The sequence below is a fragment of the Bufo bufo genome, chromosome 2 (assembly GCF_905171765.1).
Source record: "Bufo bufo chromosome 2, aBufBuf1.1, whole genome shotgun sequence".
Lineage (NCBI taxonomy): Eukaryota > Metazoa > Chordata > Amphibia > Anura > Bufonidae > Bufo > Bufo bufo.
In genome coordinates, this window is record NC_053390.1 from 23,407,332 (window position 1) to 23,427,829 (window position 20,498).

The 20,498-nt window shown below is 46.0% G+C and overlaps 1 protein-coding gene and 1 pseudogene across 1 annotated transcript in view; one reads left to right on the forward strand and one right to left on the reverse strand.

The window, feature by feature from the left end:
• Positions 1-11,397, forward strand: part of LOC120991126 — a 126,937-nt pseudogene extending 115,540 nt beyond the window's left edge.
• The window catches only part of LOC120991124 (zinc finger protein 585A-like), a 2,129,672-nt gene that overhangs the window by 181,723 nt on the left and 1,927,451 nt on the right, over positions 1-20,498 (reverse strand). The gene's annotated exons all lie outside the window — the stretch shown is intronic.

Below are 20,498 nucleotides of genomic sequence, written 5' to 3' on the forward strand. Positions count from 1 at the left end.
CTTGCTAATGGTTTTGTAGCCCATTCCAGCCTTGTGCAGGTCTACAATTTTGTCTCTGACATCCTTGGACAGCTCTTTGGTCTTTCCCATGTTGGAGAGTTTGGAGTCTGCTTGATTGATTGATTCTGTGGACAGGTGTCTTTTACACAGGTGACTAGTTAAGACAGGTGTCCTTAATGAGGGTGACTAATTGAGTAGAAGTGTCTAACCACTCTGTGGGAGCCAGAACTCTTAATGGTTGGTAGGGGTTCAAATACTTATTTCACTCAATGAAATGCAAATCAGTTGCTATCTTTTATTTAAAGTTTTTTTTTCGATTTTCCTTTTGATGTGCTATCTGCCACTGTTACAATAAACCTACCATTGAAATGATACTGTTCTGAGACTTTTCATTTCTTTGTCATTGGACAAACTTACAAAATCAGTGAGGGGTCAAATAATTATTTCCCCCACTGTAACACATAGAAAAGGTCCGTCTGGTGTATGGGAAATAGACAGTCCACTGTGAGCAGGCTAAACCCCATGTCTGAAGAGGACCTCACCAGCAGGAGAACTTCTCTGTATATAACACATAGAAAAGGTCCGTCTGGTGTATGGGAAATAGACAGTTCACTGTGAGCAGGCTAAACTCCATACCTGAAGAGGACCTCACCAGCAGGAGAACCTCTCTGTATATAACACATAGAAAAGGTCCGTCTGGTGTATGGGAAATAGACCGTTCACTGTGAGCAGGCTAAACTCCATACCTGAAGAGGACCTCACCAGCAGGAGAACTTCTCTGTATATAACACATAGAAAAGGTCCGTCTGGTGTATGGGAAATAGACAGTTCACTGTGAGCAGGATAAACTCCATGTCTGAAGAGGACCTCACCAGCAGGAGAACCTCTCTGTATAGAACACATAGAAAAGGTCCATCTGGTGTATGGGAAATAGACCGTTCACTGTGAGCAGGCTAAACTCCATGTCTGAAGAGGACCTCACCAGCAGGAGAACCTCTCTGTATATAACACATAGAAAAGGTCCGTCTGGTGTATGGGAAATAGACAGTTCACTGTCAGCAGGCTAAACTCCATGTCTGAAGAGGACCTCACCAGCAGGAGAACTTCTCTGTATATAACACATAGAAAAGGTCCGTCTGGTGTATGGGAAATAGACAGTCCACTGTGAGCAGGCTAAACCCCATGTCTGAAGAGGACCTCACCAGCAGGAGAACTTCTCTGTATATAACACATAGAAAAGGTCCGTCTGGTGTATGGGAAATAGACAGTCCACTGTGAGCAGGCTAAACTCCATGTCTGAAGAGGACCTCACCAGCAGGAGAACCTCTCTGTATATAACACATAGAAAAGGTCCGTCTGGTGTATGGGAAATAGACCGTTCACTGTGAGCAGGATAAACTCCATGTCTGAAGAGGACCTCACCAGCAGGAGAACTTCTCTGTATATAACACATAGAAAAGGTCCGTCTGGTGTATGGGAAATAGACCGTTCACTGTGAGCAGGCTAAACTCCATACCTGAAGAGGACCTCACCAGCAGGAGAACCTCTCTGTATATAACACATAGAACAGGTCCGTCTGGTGTATGGGAAATAGACCGTTCACTGTGAGCAGGCTAAACCCCATGTCTGAAGAGGACCTCACCAGCAGGAGAACCTCTCTGTATATAACACATAGAAAAGGTCCGTCTGGTGTATGGGAAATAGACATTACACTGTGAGCAGGATAAACTCCATGTCTGAAGAGGACCTCACCAGCAGGAGAACCTCTCTGTATATAACACATAGAAAAGGTCCGTCTGGTGTATGGGAAATAGACAGTTCACTGTGAGCAGGATAAACTCCATGTCTGAAGAGGACCTCACCAGCAGGAGAACCTCTCTGTATATAACACATAGAAAAGGTCCGTCTGGTGTATGGGAAATAGACATTACACTGTGAGCAGGATAAACTCCATGTCTGAAGAGGACCTCACCAGCAGGAGAACCTCTCTGTATATAACACATAGAAAAGGTCCGTCTGGTGTATGGGAAATAGACCGTTCACTGTGAGCAGGCCAAACTCCATACCTGAAGAGGACCTCACCAGCAGGAGAACCTCTCTGTATATAACACATAGAAAAGGTCCGTCTGGTGTATGGGAAATAGACAGTTCACTGTGAGCAGGATAAACCCCATGTCTGAAGAGGACCTCACCAGCAGGAGAACCTCTCTGTATAGAACACATAGAAAAGGTCCATCTGGTGTATGGGAAATAGACCGTTCACTGTGAGCAGGCTAAACCCCATGTCTGAAGAGGACCTCACCTGAAGGAAAAATGATGGGGCCACATGCTGATCTTTCCTTTGACCATGATGACGGTGAGATCACAGGTTACCGCCAGAGTATTACAATCTGAATGTATACTTTGATGGGAACATTTCACAGATAACTCTTGATGAATAGAGAATTTGAGCCGATACGTTAGTTTTCTCGGACACTGGACGGCGGACATTTCTCCGTGATTAGAGGCTCATCTGCACCATCATCTGAGCTCACACCCTGTTCTCACAGGACTCGGGGTGAAGGGCGTCCATGATACGGATTCATGTTTTATGGTGATTTTAAACAGTTAGGCCTCCTGCACACAAACGGTTTTTGTTTCCGTTTGGCAGAACGCTTTTTCAATCCCATATATGGAACCATTAATTTCAATGGGTCCGCAAAAAAACGGAATGTACTCCGTATGCATTCAGTTTCCGTTTTTCAGTTCAAAGATAGAACAGGTCATATTATTGCCCGCAAATCATGTCCTGTGGCTCCATTCAAGTCAATGGGGCTGTAAAATGAACGGATACAGAATGCACCCGTATGTTTTCCGTATTTGTTCCATTTTTTGCGGAACCATCTATTGAAAATGTTATGCCCAGCCGAATTTTAGAATGTAATTACTGTATATGCCTTGTTTAAGTTACTCAAAAAACGCAAACCAAACGGAAAAAAAAGGAACGGAAACTGAGACAGTACTGAAACAAAAAAAATGTAAAAACGGATCCTTTTAAAACGGACCGCAAAACCATCCGGTCTTCTGCAGGAGGCCTTATAAGGATTAAAAATAAAAAAGAGATTTTCTACCACTCATCTGTTCATCTTTATTTGGCAAAATTAATTGTAATGGATCACATACCACAAAGGGTTAAGAAGGTCCTTACGGAGTATGGAGTTTAGCCAATTCACTTTGAATCTGCTAAATCCCAATATAGTTCCGGACCTGACCACCAGGGGGCAGAGAGGTCCGCACCGTGTCTGGAGTTTAGCCAAATCACTGTGAGCTGGCTAAACACATGCGCTGTTCCGGACCCGTCCACTAGGGGGCTAAAAGGTCCGTACCGTGTCTGGAGTTTAGACACAACCCTGGAGGAATGGCTGATACCAGAGAGAACAAGAGCCCTGACTACCGACCAGGACCTGCCCAGTATCTGCTGCACTGCCAGAGCTGAAGGACCTGCGGTGACGTCACCGTCATGTGATCAGTGCAGGGGGCGGGGCTCAACAGTGGGGATAGGAGGTGGTAAAGGACCTGGGATGATCTCACCGTCATGTGATCAGTGCAGGGGTGGGGCTAGGCAGTTGTGAGTATAAGAGGTGGTGAAGGACCTGCCCAGTATCTGCTGCACTGCCAGAGCTGAAGGACCTGCCCAGTATCTGCTGCTGGGTAATGCCTACAATGTATGGGCTCTGGAGAGGTCTAGGACACTTTATGTGATGATGTTCTGATATGGAGGCTGAAGGACTTTTCCGACAAGTTTAGACATTAGTTCACAGAAGGATTTGAGGGCGGGGCTAAATTCTATTAAAAGCCCCTTCAATTTAAAATGTACTGTGAGAGCTAAAGGACCTGTGATGATATCACTGTCATGTGATTCGTGACTCACCAACCTAGTCCCGCCCCCTTCACGGATCACATGACGGTGACATCACCCCAGGTCCTTCAGCTCTGGCAGTGCAGCAGATACTGGGCAGGTCCTGGTCGGTAGTCAGGGCTCTTGTTCTCTCTGGTATCAGCCATTCCTCCAGCCTGCAGGTAAGATGAGCTGTGAGGAGACAGTGTGGTGGAGAGCTCAGACATGTCACCTCTGGAGATTCTCCTCCATTACACACAAGGAATCCTTCTCCGCTCCTCAGCTTAGTATGATGGGGGAGGAGTAGTAGTGGGGAGAGTGGGGGTTGTCATCATTCTCTGGCCCCTGACTGTCCAGGTGAGGGGCCCCTGCATCCAGGAGGAGAATGAATGGAGCGGGGCCCGGCCTGAGCTCAGCTCTCTCCAGTCTCTTCTCTAGGAGTTGTGGACACAGCTGAGCACAGCCCAGAGGTGGGACCTGCATCTATCAGACATTTATCTCCTGTGGAGCCACCAGAAATCTCCATGTTGGGGCCCCTGGAATCCATGTGGTGGGGGCTCTGAGAAGCGGGGCCCCTCTAGGCTCAGGAAGTGCGGTTCTGGAGGTGACATCTGGTCTTGTCCCCTGGATGATTTCCTCTCCTCTTCTCATAAAGGCGCCTACAGTACTAGAAGCCTCCAGCTCCTCCAGTTCTCTCCTCTTCTCCTGAACGACCACCAAGGATGGACAGGAAGGAGATCAGCAGAAGAATATTAGACCTCACCTTGGAGATCATCTCCCTGCTGAGCGGAGAGGTAAACTTTTCTAGATTTCTCTCCTCTTTATTGTATTCTGTAACAAGTCAGACATCGGGAAGGAGAATCCATCATAGGAAGTGATAGGAAGAGTCCAGGGTCCTGGAGAACGGCCTCCAGACCTTCCAAGTGATGGAGAACCTGAAGATCAGCCCCCAGTATGGTGAGTCATGTGACCAATAGTCATGTTGTAGGAGCCATGAGAAGGTAAGTAGGCACGTTGTACCAGGAGGAAAGGGCCGGAGGAGAGCACATGGCCCCTGAAGGGTTTATTCCCTAAGTGTCTCTCTCCATCCACAGGAGTACACAATAGTGAAGAAGACATCGGGGGACTGTGTGACTCCCATCATCCATCTCCAGGAGTCAGGAGGGCGGAGCAGGACCCCTCCCCCCATCACAGAGCCTCCCCCTCACCCCCTGATACATGAGCAGAAGATCCTAGAGCTCACCCACAAGATGATGGAGCTGCTGACTGGAGAGGTGACACTGCTGGGAATGCTGGGAAATTCTCCAGTAACAGCACTGGAGGGGTCTGGGTGATGACGGTGTCATTGTGTTGTCAGGTTCCTCTAAGGTGTCAGGATGTCACTGTCTATTTCTCCATGGAGGAGTGGGAGTATATAGAAGGACACAAGGATCTGTACAAGGAGGCCATGATGGAGGAGCACCAGCCTCTTATATCACAGGGTAAGAGCCGTCATGTGCAGTGTATACACGTGTGTGCAGTGACATGTAATGGAGGAGCACCAGCCTCTTATATCACAAGGTAAGAGCCGTCATGTGCAGTGTGTACACATGTGTGCAGTGACATGTAATGGAGGAGCACCAGCCTCTTATATCACAAGGTAAGAGCCGTCATGTGCAGTGTATACACGTGTGTGCAGTGACATGTAATGGAGGAGCACCAGCCTCTTATATCACAAGGTAAGAGCCGTCATGTGCAGTGTATACACGTGTGTGCAGTGACATGTAATGGAGGAGCACCAGCCTCTTATATCACAGGGTAAGAGCCGTCATGTGCAGTGTATACACGTGTGTGCAGTGACATGTAATGGAGGAGCACCAGCCTCTTATATCACAAGGTAAGAGCCGTCATGTGCAGTGTATACACGTGTGTGCAGTGACATGTAATGGAGGAGCACCAGCCTCTTATATCACAAGGTAAGAGCCGTCATGTGCAGTGTATACACGTGTGTGCAGTGACATGTATTGGAGGAGCACCAGCCTCTTATATCACAAGGTAAGAGCCGTCATGTGCAGTGTATACACGTGTGTGCAGTGACATGTAATGGAGGAGCACCAGCCTCTTATATCACAAGGTAAGAGCCGTCATGTGCAGTGTATACACGTGTGTGCAGTGACATGTAATGGAGGAGCACCAGCCTCTTATATCACAAGGTAAGAGCCGTCATGTGCAGTGTATACACGTGTGTGCAGTGACATGTAATGGAGGAGCACCAGCCTCATATATCACAAGGTAAGACCCGTCATGTGCAGTGTATACACGTGTGTGCAGTGACATGTAATGGAGGAGCACCAAAGGTTAGACTCTTTACACATGACGTTAAGTCCCTGAATTTTCCTTGTAAGTCAGACATATTGATGGGTTCCATTCACCTGAAGGATCTCCGATGGCTTGCTGCTAAAGTAATTCTCCTCCAGGAGCTGTTGGGGGATGTCTCGGTGCAGATGCCTCTTTTTGATGCAGTAGATAATTGTTGAGATCTTCATCTCTTGCCTAACCCAGTTCCTACGGAAGATGATAGGAGGATCTGTTGTCTGTCTCTCCTTTTCCATCATTGTCGGCAGTAATGTTGTCAGCAGTTTGTTCTTCAGTAGCTCTTCTGTGGGATCAGACCAGATAGTCTTCTCCTCCGCGCACTAGTCATTAGTGAGCCTTGTACTTTGATGTGGATTCTATCTCTTGAAATTTACCTCAAAAGCAGAGGTGTCCTCTGGTGCTGTAGAAGGCTCATAAAAGGATTCACTCCCCCCAACCATATGTATCTGTATGCTCATTCTTAAAATGTACTATTGTGGAAAAGCAGCCATCTTCCCACTGCCTGCCATTTGCTCTCATAGACCAGAGGATACTTTGGGCCTGTGGCCTGCTAGGTGCTGAGACCTCGGCATAGGTGGTGAGAGACAGAATATTGTTATTTCCCCTTGATATATAAACCTAGAAGTGAAGGAGCTGAGAGAAGAGTCTGATCTATAGACAGATCTACAGGAGGCCATGTATTCAGTCACTGTGTGCTTGTGTCTCCACAGATGGATCCAGGAGGAGAAATCCACCAGAGAGATGTCCCCGTCCTCTGTATTCCCAGGACTGTCCAGAGGAGAAGGTCCCAGAGAATTCTCAGGTAGATGGAGCTGAGCCCTATACACATCTATATAGGGGGGTCCTGCAGTCATAGAGGGGTCATAGATTGTGGAGGTCTCTCATGTGGATCTGTTAGATTTCCCACCTGTCCGCTGTATTGTACTGAATTGTTACAGATGACAAATCAGGGGGAAGATCTGACTGATATTAAAGTGGATGAAGAAGAGAGGATGATGGGCGATCCCCCGTGTAAGAGTGAGGTGGAGGAGGACATTCCAGGAGATGTCACCACAGGTATGGAATCATGAATGGAGAAAGTGACTTCAGATTCTGCCCTTGGTGCCTTCAGGGCAGGAGGAGAATCTGATCACCGGCTGCTGCGCTGCTCTTTGATTGGAGATGTCCCCATCACATCATGTAGTGTTTCCCCTTATCCAGCTGACAGTGATCACTGGGGATTATGTGGGCACAGCTTTTGTGTCTGTGATATCATGATGAGTTATATGTACCTCGTGCAGGAATTACACGCCGCCAGTGACCTTCATGTACTGATTGTGCATTGAGGCTTTGCAAAGATGTATGGATTATTTAATTTTTTTTCATAATGGTTAAAATGGTTTTGCAGTGTGAGATATCAGCAGCAGAGGAGGAGGTACATTAAAAAGAGCTTGTCAGGTAATCCATAGGTGGGCATTATAGTATAGATTTTACTAGTAAAAACACCATGTCCATCAGGTCTAAGAGATTGATTTAATAATGAATGCAGTTTGTGATGAGGAATGTCGTGATAGATCCTATTACGTTAACTTATTGTATTAGTGTGATGCCCACTTGGCATAGAAATGTCAAATATGTTGTCAAAAGACAGGCTTGTTGGGTTTTTCACGATTTTTAGCTAGATTTGGGTAATAAAATTAGATGTAGACCAGAATCCTGAACTTTGTGTTATAGAAAACTTTAAATGGCTGGAATCACACATTCAGTTTTGGTGCTGCTTTTTGAACCAAAGCCAGAAGTGTCTTGAAAATACATGACTTACTGTATACCTCTAGTTCTTGCTGGATACACTTCTAGCCTAATAGGAAATCTATAAATGTGTCTACTCTAGATTATTAACCACCTCCCGACCGCCTAACGCACGGATGCGTCCGGAAGGTGGTTGATTGATTCCTCCTGGACGCATATACGGGTCCTCTCGCGAGACGCGAGATTTCCTGTGAACGCGCGCACATAGGCGCGCGCGTTCACAGGAACGGAAGGTAAGAGAGTGGATCTCCAGCCTGCCAGCGGCGATCGTTCGCTGGCAGGCTGGAGATGTGATTTTTTTTTTAACCCCTAACAGGTATATTAGATAACAGCGTCTAATATACCTGCTACCTGGTCCTCTGGTGGTCCCTTTTGTTTGGATCGACCACCAGAGGACACAGGCAGCTCTGTAATAAGTAGCACCAAACACCACTACACTACACTACACCCCCCCCCCCCCTGTCACTTATTAACCCCTTATGAACCACTGATCACCCCATATAGACTCCCTGATCACCCCCCTGTCATTGATCACCCCCCTGTCATTGATCACCCCCTTGTAAGGCTCCATTCAGATGTCCGTATGATTTTTACGGATCCACTGATACATGGATCGGATCCGCAAAACACATACGGACGTCTGAATGGAGCCTTACAGGGGGGTGATCAATGACGGGGGTGATCACCCCATATAGACTCCCTGATCACCCCCCTGTCATTGATCACTCCCCTGTAAGGCTCCATTCAGACGTCCGTATGTTTTTTACGGATCCATGGATACATGGATCGGATCCGCAAAACACATACAGATGTCTGAATGGAGCCTTATAGGGGGGTGATCAATGACAGGGGGGTGATCACCCCATATAGACTCCCTGATCACCCCCCTGTCATTGCTCACCCCCCTGTAAGGCTCCATTCAGACGTCCGTATGATTTTTACGGATCCACGGATACATGGATCGGATCCGCAAAACATCCGATGCTGGGTGAGATAAATATCTCGGTCAAATGGCAACTTTGTATAAAAAAATGGGAAAAGTTGTCTTTTGCCAAGATATTTCTCTCACCCAGCATGGGTATATGTAAAAAGACACCCCAAAACACATTGCCCAACTTCTCCTGAGTACAGCGATACCACATGTGTGACACTTTTTTGCAGCCTAGGTGGGCAAAGGGGCCACATTCCAAAGAGCACCTTTCGGATTTCACCGGCCATTTTTTACAGATTTTGATTTCAAACCACTTCTCACGCATTCGGGCCCCTAAAATGCCAGGGCAGTATAACTACCCCACAAGTGACCCCATTTTGGAAAGAAGACACCCCAAGGAATTTCGTGATGGGCATAGTGAGTTCATGGAAGTTTTTATTTTTTGTCACAAGTTAGTGGAATATGAGACTTTGTAAGAAAAAAAAAAAAAAATTCATCATTTTCCGCTAACTTGTGACAAAAAATAAAAAGTTCTATGAACTCACTATGCCCATCAGTGAATACCTTAGGGTGTCTACTTTCCGAAATGGGGTCATTTGTGGGGTGTTTGTACTGTCTGGCCATTGTAGAACCTCAGGAACCATGACAGGTGCTCAGAAAGTCAGAGCTGCTTCAAAAAGCGGAAATTCACATTTTTGTACCATAGTTTGTAAACGCTATAACTTTTACCCAAACCATTTTTTTTTTTACCCAAACATTTTTTTTTTTATCAAAGACATGTAGAACAATAAATTTAGAGAAAAATTTATATATGGATGTCGTTTTTTTTTGCAAAATTTTACAACTGAAAGTGAAAAATGTAATTTTTTTTGCAAAAAAATCGTTAAATTTTGATTAATAACAAAAAAAGTTAAAATGTCAGCAAGCAATGAAATACCACTAAATGAAAACTCTGACAGTGAGAAGAAAATGAGGTAAAATTCATTTGGGTGGTAAGTAGTGTAGTGCAGAAGTGTAAAAAGTGGCCTGGTCATTAAGGGTGTTTAAGCTAGGGGAGCTGAGGTGGTTAAAAATGCCACAAATAATTTTTTTTTATTTTAGCAGAAAATCCCAGTACAAATTCTGAAGGAAATTTGTTGTCACTAAATTATAAAGTAGAAGATGAAGATATGCAGCGCTCTTCAGGAGAAAATATTAATGTACATCCAGGACTTCACAGTACATATAATCTTCTTAATCATGAGGAACCTTCTCTTGACCAGAAAGAGGGTGAAATGTTTCACTGTGATAAAGAGTTCACAAAAAGATCAAGTCTTAATACATATAGAAGAATTTGCATCGGGGAGAAGCCATACTCCTGTTCAGAATGTGGGGAGTGCTTTACAGATAAAACACAACTTGTTAGACATGAGAGAATTCACACAGGAGAGAAACCATATTCATGTTCAGAATGTGGGAAATGTTTTACACAAAAATCAAATCTTGTTAAACATGAGAGAATTCACACAGGAGAGAAACCATATTCATGTTCAGAATGTGGGAAATGTTTTACACAAAAATCAAATCTTGTTATACATGAGAGAATTCACACAGGAGAGAAACCATATTCGTGTTCAGAATGTGGGAAATGTTTTACACAAAAATCAGATCTTGTTGGGCATGAGAGAAGTCACACAGGAGAGAAGCCGTTTTCGTGTTCAGAATGTGGGAAATGTTTTACACAAAAAAAAACATCTTGTTCAACATCAGAGATTTCACATAGGAAAGAAGCCTTATTCATGTTCAGAATGTGGGAAATGTTTTGCACAAAAATCAGATCTTGTTGGGCATGAGAGAAGTCACACAGGAGAGAAGCCATATTTGTGTTCAGAATGTGAGAAATGTTTTACATGGAAATCAGATCTTGTTACACATCAGAGATTTCACACAGGAGAGAAGCCATATTCATGTTCAGAATGTGGGAAATGTTTTACAGATACATCAGGTCTTGTTAGACATAAAAGAAGTCACACAGGAGAGAAGCCGTATTTGTGTTCAGAATGTGGGAAATGTTTTACACAAAAATCTAATCTTATTAAACATCAGAGATTTCACACAGGAAAAAAGCCTTATTCATGTTCAGAATGTGGGAAATGTTTTGCACAAAAAACAGATCTTGTCACACATCAGAGAAGTCACACAGGAGCAAATTTCTGAAATCAGCAGATTCCATTTGGGTAAAAATAAATTCAAACCAAAGTGACAGTGCTCAGATTGCCCTAATAAATTCTGAAGTCTTGTAGGGCTTTAACGTCAAGGCAGCATTGGCAATCTTAAAGTGGCAGTGAAATATATAGCTATGGATAAACAGATGGTGGCCGGTGGTAATAGGCAAACTGTTTAACAACACATTGCACTTTTGGCTTTGTTATGCTTTTTAAAATAAAAAAAATCATCCAAAACATCTCTCTAATGGGGTGGATGTCTGGCAGTTTTTACACTCAACGTGGTGTCAGAAGCAATGGCTTGTTCTGAACAAGAATTTCAAGAATGCTCACTTTTTGGGGAGCAGCAGCAGTATTGTACTGAACCTGACGGACAAGGCAGCAGATGTGCATCTGTGTAGGGGTAGTAGAAATGGGAGCAGTACAATAATAACCTGACAAAGTAGGAGATCTGCAGCTGTGCAGGGAGTAGTAGTAATAGCAGCAGGTGTAGTAGTAGTTTCAGTGGCAGATGTACAGTATAAAACATGACACACAAGGCAGGAGATTTTCGGCTATGTAGGAGTAGCAGTAGTGGCAATGGTGGCAGTAGTAAGTGCAGCAGTACAGTATGAAATCTGACAGACAAGGCAGAAGATGTTCACCTGTGTAGGAGTAGTAGTAATGGGAGCAGAACAATATTTACCCTGACAAAGTAGGAGATACGCAGCTGTGTAGGAGTAGTAGTAATAGCAGCAGGTGTAGTGGTAGCTGCAGCAGCAGGAGTACAAACATAACAGACAAGGAGGCAGAAGATTTGCGCCTGTGTAGGGGTAGCAGTAGTGGCATTGGTGGCAGTAGTAGCTGTAGCAGTACGGTATGAAATCTGACAGACAAGGCAGGAGATTTGCGGTTGTGTAGGTGTAGCAGTTGTGGCGTTGGTGGCAGTAGTACCTGCAGCAGTACGGTATTGAATCTGACAGACAAGGAAAGAGATGTGCACCTGTGTAGGAGTAGTAGTAGCAGTGTAGGGAACATGATGGACAGGTAGACAGCGGCAGTGGCATCATTGGGCTGGTGATAAATAGCCACTGTCCGCAATAGAAGTTCTTATGGATCCATTTTCACAAATGTTTTCTCTGACAGTACACTGGAGGCTGGATAAGACAGTACACTGATAGCAAACCGGGCCCATTCCTGCGGCTCGTCCACTATATCTACTCAGAAGGCCATGGGGTCAGGGTATGTGCTGAGGAAAGGGCACAGCACAGAGACAACTAAACCTGGTTGTTCAGTTGGTGTCTATCAGTTTGCTGATTGCATCTGGTTGGTGCAGTGGTTGAATAATCTTCCATCATGTTCAGCAATCTCTTTTGGCTGCTGCTGCTGGATCTGGGCATGGCTGTACACATATCTGTCCCTGTGGTCTGTCGCAGTGCTTGTCCCCAACTATATTCACACTGGCTGCGGTGAGCAGTGGCAGTGCTTCTCTCCTCTATGTCTCCAGTGGCTGATTAGTTAGCGAGTGCATCGGGGAGATACATGAGCCGGCTTCCATCTTCTGTCTGCAGTGTACTAAACACTGAATTCGGTTTCTATTAGCAGTCTGCAGTTTTCAAACCAGTATCTGGATCTGGATGTAATAAAAAAATTAGTATAGCCCATAACTTCCATTCAATTTCATGGACATTCCAGAAACAGTAGGGCAGGAAATTTGGCTTTTTTTTTTTTTTAAACCAGACCAGATCTTGCAGCTTGGATCTTTGATATAGTGGCCAATAGGACAAGATCAGGGCACCCCCCACCCTATTCTAAAGATAGGTGCAGATCCAAGAGGTGGACCCCACATTTCAGATATGTCTGAAATCATAATAGAACAACTCTGCTGTTTTCATTATATTGCACATAATGTTATGTAGCATCGCCCTGAAGTGTCCTCCATGAATGTTTAACAATAAAGCGTTTCATTTATGAAATCATTTTTGTTGTTTCTTTCTGTGGTTCCAAGAATGTCCTTTCTAGACCCAAGAATTTCAGCAGTTGCACTTTGAGTTTTGGGCTACGGGGATCTTCTCAGGAATAACATCCTGAGGGATCTTCTCAGGATGTCATTGCAGAACAATGCTATTTTCAATTCACTAGACTGTATTTTAAAGGGGTTTCTCAACTTTTAACTTTTTAATAGACCCCTTCAGAGCTGCCGGACCCGCAGTAGGGTTCATATTTACCTTGTCCGTGTCACTGCATCCTGGTTCCATTGCTAACTCTGCAGGTCCTAGGTCTCTGAGAATCATCATCCTTTTGAGGGAGAAGTGGGAGAGACACATGACCATTGCAGCCAATCGCTGCCTGTATTAGTGATGTCACCCACTCATTATGTCCCTGAGTCACGTGCCACACAGGTGACATTTTACCACTATGGGCAGTGATTGGCTGCAGTGGTTACATGTCCCCTCAACCCTTCCTCAACAGGATGTTAATTCCCAGGCACTGGAGGCATTCTATACTCCAGTCTTATATGAACTTTGGAATATCTTCTAGAAGACCGTGTGCCAAAAAAAATCCAATACTACACCAGCTAGTGTTAAGCCCCACCTCCTTTTTAGAAAAGGGTTGTGTCACCGCCAGCTCTCTGAGAAGGTCTGGCAGACGTACCTCTTGCATGATGTTCTTTGTTTTGGTTCCACTTTGTCATCTCCTTTCCTTCTCCCAGCTGGCACCTATTCACACTAATTGCCTCCCTTTATATTCCCTCCCATACTGCCTCACTTTGCGGTTTATACTACTTCCTGGATTGAAGTGATCACTGCTGGAGACTTCTGTTACTGCTGGTTCAGATAAGTCCTTTCTTTGTATTTTGTTTCTTTGCTGGCTTGATTCTAGGTGACCCTGACTCCCTCCGTATTAAGTGCAGGGAGCCGGTGGTCGTGTCCCCTCACTATTATAGGGTTTTCAGGTGTCACACAGTCTAGGCACGAGGGCATGCAACCGTCTACCTCTGAGACCCTTGTATGTGCTTAGCAGTCAGGGTGAGCTCTTAGGGTTTTACAGGGGTCACCTTTTATGCTCCTTAGTTTGGGATCAAGCCAGTCGGATGTTTATCCATAACTTCCAGCTATCTGCAATATCATCCGTGACATTATAAACCACCATTACCGTCTTAAGCATGGATTCGGTTTCAGCCTTGATTGACCGCATGCAGGGTATTTCACTGGAGGTAGCAGATCTCTGTAAAACTGTGTCTCAGATTCAGGTGACCGGTTCTGCTTGCGTTCATGGAGTTTGTTCAGAGCCTAAGATCTCGCTTCCGGATACGTTCTCCGGAGGTAGTGAGAATTTTGTTCGCTTTAGAGAGGCCTGCAAACTCTATTTTCGCCTACTTCCCCATTCCTCTGGTGATGAGAAGCAGAGGGTGGGGATCATCATCTCGCTGCTCAGGGATAACGCTCAGTCTTAGGCCTTTTCGCTGCCGCTGGGGGCACGGCCTCTCCGATCGGTGGATGAATTTTTTGTAGTCCTGGGGCAGATATATGATGACCCGGATCGTATTGCTCTGGCTGAATCTAAACTGTGTCTTTTATGCCTGGGTAAATAGTCCGCAGAGATATATTGTTCTGAATTTCGGAGATGGGCAGCTGATACTGGTTGGAACGATGCTGCACTCCGAAGTCAATTTTGCCATGGTCTTTCGGAGGGATTGAAAGATGCATTTGCGTTTCATGAGAGACCTGCCTCGTTGGACTCTGCCATGTCTCTAGCTGTCCGTATTGACAGGCGTCTTAGAGAAAGAGGAGAGACCACTCCTTCATGTCATATTCAGTCCAAGGACAGTGGAGCGGTCTCATTCAGTGTGCAGGGGCCTCAGTCTCTCTCAATCCCCTCTGAGCAGAAGGCCATGCAGCTGGGTTTGCTTGCCTCTGATAGTAGAGGATTCAGCTCTCAGAGGAGGGTTTGTTTCTCTTGTTGGGGAATAAATCATTTGGCTAATGTTTGCCCCTCTAGGAGATTCAGGGAGGTTTCTGAGGGTAATAAAGAAATAAAAAGAAAAAAAACCTCTAAAAACTTTCCATTTGCTACTATTGGCAAGGTTGATGCGGAAATTGAAGGTTTGTCGTTTGCTTGTAGTTCCTGTTTTGTCCTACCTGCCAGGGTGGCGCTAGATAGCAAGAACATTGTTTGTGAGATTTTTGTAGATAGTGGAGCAGCTGTCAATCTCATTGATAATCAATTTGCTATAACACATGGTTTCCAGGTATGCACTTTGGAAAAAGATATACCTGTTTTTGCTATCGATTCCGCTCCACTTTCTCAAAAATCGTTAAAGGGCATAGTTCATAATATCCGTTTGACTGTGGGTGATGCTCATGTTGAGGATATGTCATGTTTCGTCCTAAGCGGATTACCTACTCCTCTAGTGTTGGGGCTACCCTGGCTCACTAAACATAACCCCACCATTGATTGGCAAGCAAGGCAAATAAATGGTTGAAGTGACTTTTGCAGAGAGAATTGCCTCATGGCGTCTCTTTCAGAGGTTTCTACCAAGACTGTACCATCTTTTCCATTTCATCCACCATGACGGCCCACATTGAGATTGACCCTTGACCTCTGTAGGGGCAGGAACACATAGAGAGTTTAAGAACCCCCCACCCCTCCACCTCCTCAGTGCTTTCCTGCCCCTACAGGGGCCAACATGTGGAGAGTTCCTCCTTCATGGAGGATAAAACAACCTTATTTTCTTTACAGGTTCTCCAGCTGGCCTCCCGCGGCAGGAGCTAAGGCTGGCCAGCTAGGAGCATCGAGGACCCTCGTCTCGGCTTATGCTGAGACCTGCGGTCCTCCCCATACCTTCAGACTCCCTTCCCTCCTTGAGGAAGCAGTTGGAGGTGCCGGCTTCTCGGATCATCGCGCGCTGTGCTCGGCGTCCTTTCCTTCTGGAGGAGGGCCGAGTTCTAGCGTCCGGCAGGGGGAGCAGGTACGGCGCATGGAGCGTCTCTATGGGCGGGCCGGGCGACGCACGTACCTCTTAGTAGGCTGGTGCGGCGCAGGCCTATGCCATCAAACAGGGCGCAGCTAGATGACGTCAGACGCCGGGAATTTTAAAAAGAGAAGACCGCGGTTCCTTTCGGCCCCTCGCCTGCTACACCGCGATGTCTGAGACACCTGCTCCCCGCCAGGAGGGTCCTGATCCTTCTGCCACCAGTACCGTGAGTCCCCTTCTGGGGAGTATATATTTCAGTTCTTTAATCTGAATTACTAATGCTGGGATATCTGGTTGCTTCCTTCTGCAGGGCAGCAAGGAGTTAAAAACAAAAACAAAACCCTTAAAATGCTGTGCTTGTTCCAAGCGTCTCCCTGAAAATTATAAAAAGAGGCTATGCAAACCTTGCACTACGGAAATTTGGAAGGAAGAGCAACCAGATATACTCTCGGAAATGAAGTCTTTTATTTCAGACGAGATTAAGTCCTCTTTAGCCACCTTGTCTACCCCCTCCAGCAACCCCATCCCTTCTAAGAAACGCAAACTGTCCGTTATTTCCTCTTCTGAGGGCGAAGAGGTTGAAGTGGCCTCCGCCTCATCCAGACAATTTCCTAATGAGGAACCCTTGTCGGACGGGGAAATTCTAGAAGAAGATAAAAAATACTTTTTTTCGGCTGATGAGATGGAGGAGTTGCTACGTGCGGTCAGGTCCACTATGGGCATTGAAGATACTCCTAGGCCCCGTACGGTGCAGGATGAGATGTTTGGGGGTTTCAGATCTAAGTCCTCTATTGTTTTCCCCATTAATGAAAATATAAAAGAAATGATATTGGAGGAGTGGTCAGATCCAGAAAAATGGCTTGGCGTTCCCAAGGATTCAGGAATAGGCTCTGCTTTGACCCGGCTGAAAGCAAGATATACAACCAGACGCCTAAGGTCGATCTACAGGTGGCCAAAGTAGTAAAAAAGACCGCCCTACCCTTTGAGGATTCCTCTCAGCTAGGCGATCCTATGGATAGAAAGGCAGATGGCCTCCTAAAAAAATCCTGGGAGTCAGCTATGTTTAGGGTAAAAACTAATATTGCTGCTACCTCCGTCGCCAGAGCGATGTATATATGGCTAGGAGAGTTGGACGAACATCTAAAAAATAAGACTCCAAGAGAAGAGATCAGGGACTCTCTCCCCCTTCTCCGCTCCGCCACAGCTTTTTTGGCCGATGCGTCTGCAGAGTCCATCCGGTTTTCCGCCAAGGATGCTGCTCTCTCTAATGCAGCCCGACGGGCTTTATGGATGAAGGCCTGGTCAGGAGACAAGGCATCCAAGGCCAAGCTTTGTTCTATCCCCTTTTCAGGGGAATTTGTCTTCGGCCCCACTCTGGATAAAATCCTAGAGGGAGCAGCAGACAAGAAGGGTTTTCCAGAGGACAAAGAACCAAAAAAGAAGCCCTTTCGTCAGTACCAACCCCAGCAGAGATCCTACAGGGGGAAAGGGAAGTCTGGCCGATGGAGCTATCCCAAAGGAGGGAGAGGCTTCATCCTCAATCCCCAGAATAGGCAAAATAAACAGCAATGACGCCAGGGTCGGGCGGCGACTGATGGGTTTTCTATCCTCCTGGAGTCAGGTAACTTCAAATCCCTGGGTGCTAAATGTAATCTCTCACGGTTACAGGATAGAGTTCACATCAGTCCCCCCGAGAAGATTCTGCATCACACCTCAGAGCAGATCAGATCTTCCAAAAATCTGGCAGGGCGTCCAGGACCTCTTAGAGCTAGGGGTAATTCAAAAGGTTCCTATCTCGGAGGAAAGGAGAGGATTTTATTCCAGTCTTTTTTTAGTAAAAAAACCAGACCAATCCTTTCGCACGATAATAAACCTAAAACCCCTAAACAGGTCTATTCTATACAGGAGGTTCAGGATGGAGACCATCCCATCCACAATCCCTCTGATTCCAGAAGGGGCGTTCATGTCGTCAATCGATCTAAAGGACGCTTACTACCATGTCCCCATCCATCATCTTTCGCAAAAATATCTAAGATTCGCTCTAAGAGGACCAGACAGGTCTATCCATCACTTCCAATATGTCGCCCTCCCTTTCGGTATTTCCTCGGCCCCCAGGGTCTTCACAAAAGTCGTGGTAGAGATGGTGGCCTACCTTCGTCAGGAAGGAATCACAATCATTCCATATCTCGACGACTTTTTAATTCTGGGCAAGACAGAATCCGAGAACCGTTTGGCAACCCAAAGATTCTCGGAATTCTTAAAAAACCTTGGCTGGATTATAAATACAAAAAAATCCACCCTAACCCCGTCCATGAGAATAAAGTTCCTGGGTGTGGAACTAGATTCGTCCCTGTTGATGACCTTCCTCCCTCAGGACAAGGCTACTGCACTGACAGTGAAGATCAGAACATTCCAGAGGGCTCGCAATTGCTCCATCAGAAAGGCCATGAGTCTCCTGGGAAGCCTAACCGCCTGCATTCCCTCAGTGGCATGGTGCCAAAGCCACACAAGAGTAATCCAAAATTGGATCTTAACTATCTGGGACGGAAGACAAGTAAGTCTAGACAGGATTTTTCGGATCCCTCAGGCCGTAAAAACAGACTTGGATTGGTGGAAAGTAAAAAGACGTCTGCTAGGAGGCCGTCAGTGGCGGAACCATCCCGCCGTGCAAGTAATCACGGACGCAAGCCTCGGAGGCTGGGGAGCAAAGATAGGAGATCATCTTCTACAGGGTACCTGGCCTGCCGAGATAAAACACAGATCCTCCAACTACCGAGAGCTATACGCAGTCCTGGAGGCATTATTAAAGGGAGAGTGTCTTCTAAAAGGGCGACACCTAAGAATAATGTCAGACAATACCACAACGGTGGCTTATCTGCGTCACCAAGGAGGGACAAGGTCACGGCCTCTTGGAGAGATAGCAAAAAGAATTTTCTCCTGGGCAGAAGAGAACGCTTTATCTCTGTCCGCCATCCACCTAAGGGGCTGCGAAAACGCAGTAGCAGATTTTCTGAGCAGAGAGACAGTAGAGCCAGGAGAATGGTCTCTGAACAGGAATATCTTCCAGAAGATCTCAGAAAGATGGGGCTGTCCAGAGGTAGACTTATTCGCCTCCAGAAGAAATGCGCAGGTAAAATGTTTCTGCTCCCTAAACCCAGGAGACAGTCCATGGGCAATCGATGCCCTGTCAATACAATGGAAATGGAAACTAGCCTATGCCTTTCCCCCAATACCACTAATACCGCTGGTCGTCCAGAAGCTCCTGGAGGAACCAACTACTCTCATCCTGATAGCCCCTCTGTGGCCAAAGAGAAGTTGGTACTCCACTCTAAAACAGCTATCGCTGGAAGATCCGTGGGAGATTCCCTTCCAGAGGGATATTCTAGTCCAGGGCCCTCTTCTTCATCCAGACCCAGGTATATTCAGACTGTCAGCCTGGATCCTGAGAGCGAGACATTAAGAAGCAGAGGACTTTCGGAAAAGGTGATACTTACTCTGAGGGCGAGTAGAAAAAAGGTGACCTCCTCCATCTACCTTAAGATCTGGAAGAAATACTGTTCCTGGTTAGGAGTTGAGCACCCAGACACCACCTCTCCTCCCATCAACAGAATTTTGGACTTTCTACAGTGCGGCCTTGAGTTAGGCCTGAGACCTAGTACTCTGAAGGTCCAAATTTCTGCCCTCAGCTCCTTCTATGACTGCAGTCTGGCCAACCATAGATGGATCAGGAGGTTCTTCAGAGCAGTTTCTAGATTGAGACCCTCTCTGAGATCCAGAGCTCCGACTTGGGATCTTAACATCGTCCTGGAGGGCCTAACAAAACCTCCATTTGTACCATTATCTGAGATCTCTTTAAAACACCTTTCTCTAAAAACTGCCTTCCTGATCGCTATCACCTCAGCCAGACGCATTGGAGAGATCCAGGCCTTTTTCTTGTAAAGAGCCCTACCTCCAGATTAGCAAAGATTATATCCGTCTAACTCTCGACCCAGGTTTTCTCCCTAAGGTAGTCTCACCTTTCCATCTAGAGCAGGAGATCTTCCTACCCTCTATCCCTAGGTCCGAACATACAGGGTCTAGAGATAGGTTACATCTCCTGGATGTTAGGGACATAGTTATCCATTACCTGGATTCTACCAGAGATTTCAGGGTGGAAAACAACCTTCTTATTCAGTTTTCAGGAAAAAATAAAGGAAAGAAGTTAGCCAGGTCTTCCATAGCCAGATGGATCAAATCCACTATTGAATGCTGCTACAAGATCCAGAACAAACCCAGTCCTGGTAATATTAAAGCCCATTCTACTAGGGCCACTGCCTCTTCTTGGGCCGAGAAAGGAGGGGTCTCGCTGGACCAGATCTGTAAAGCCGCAACCTGGTCTAGCACTAA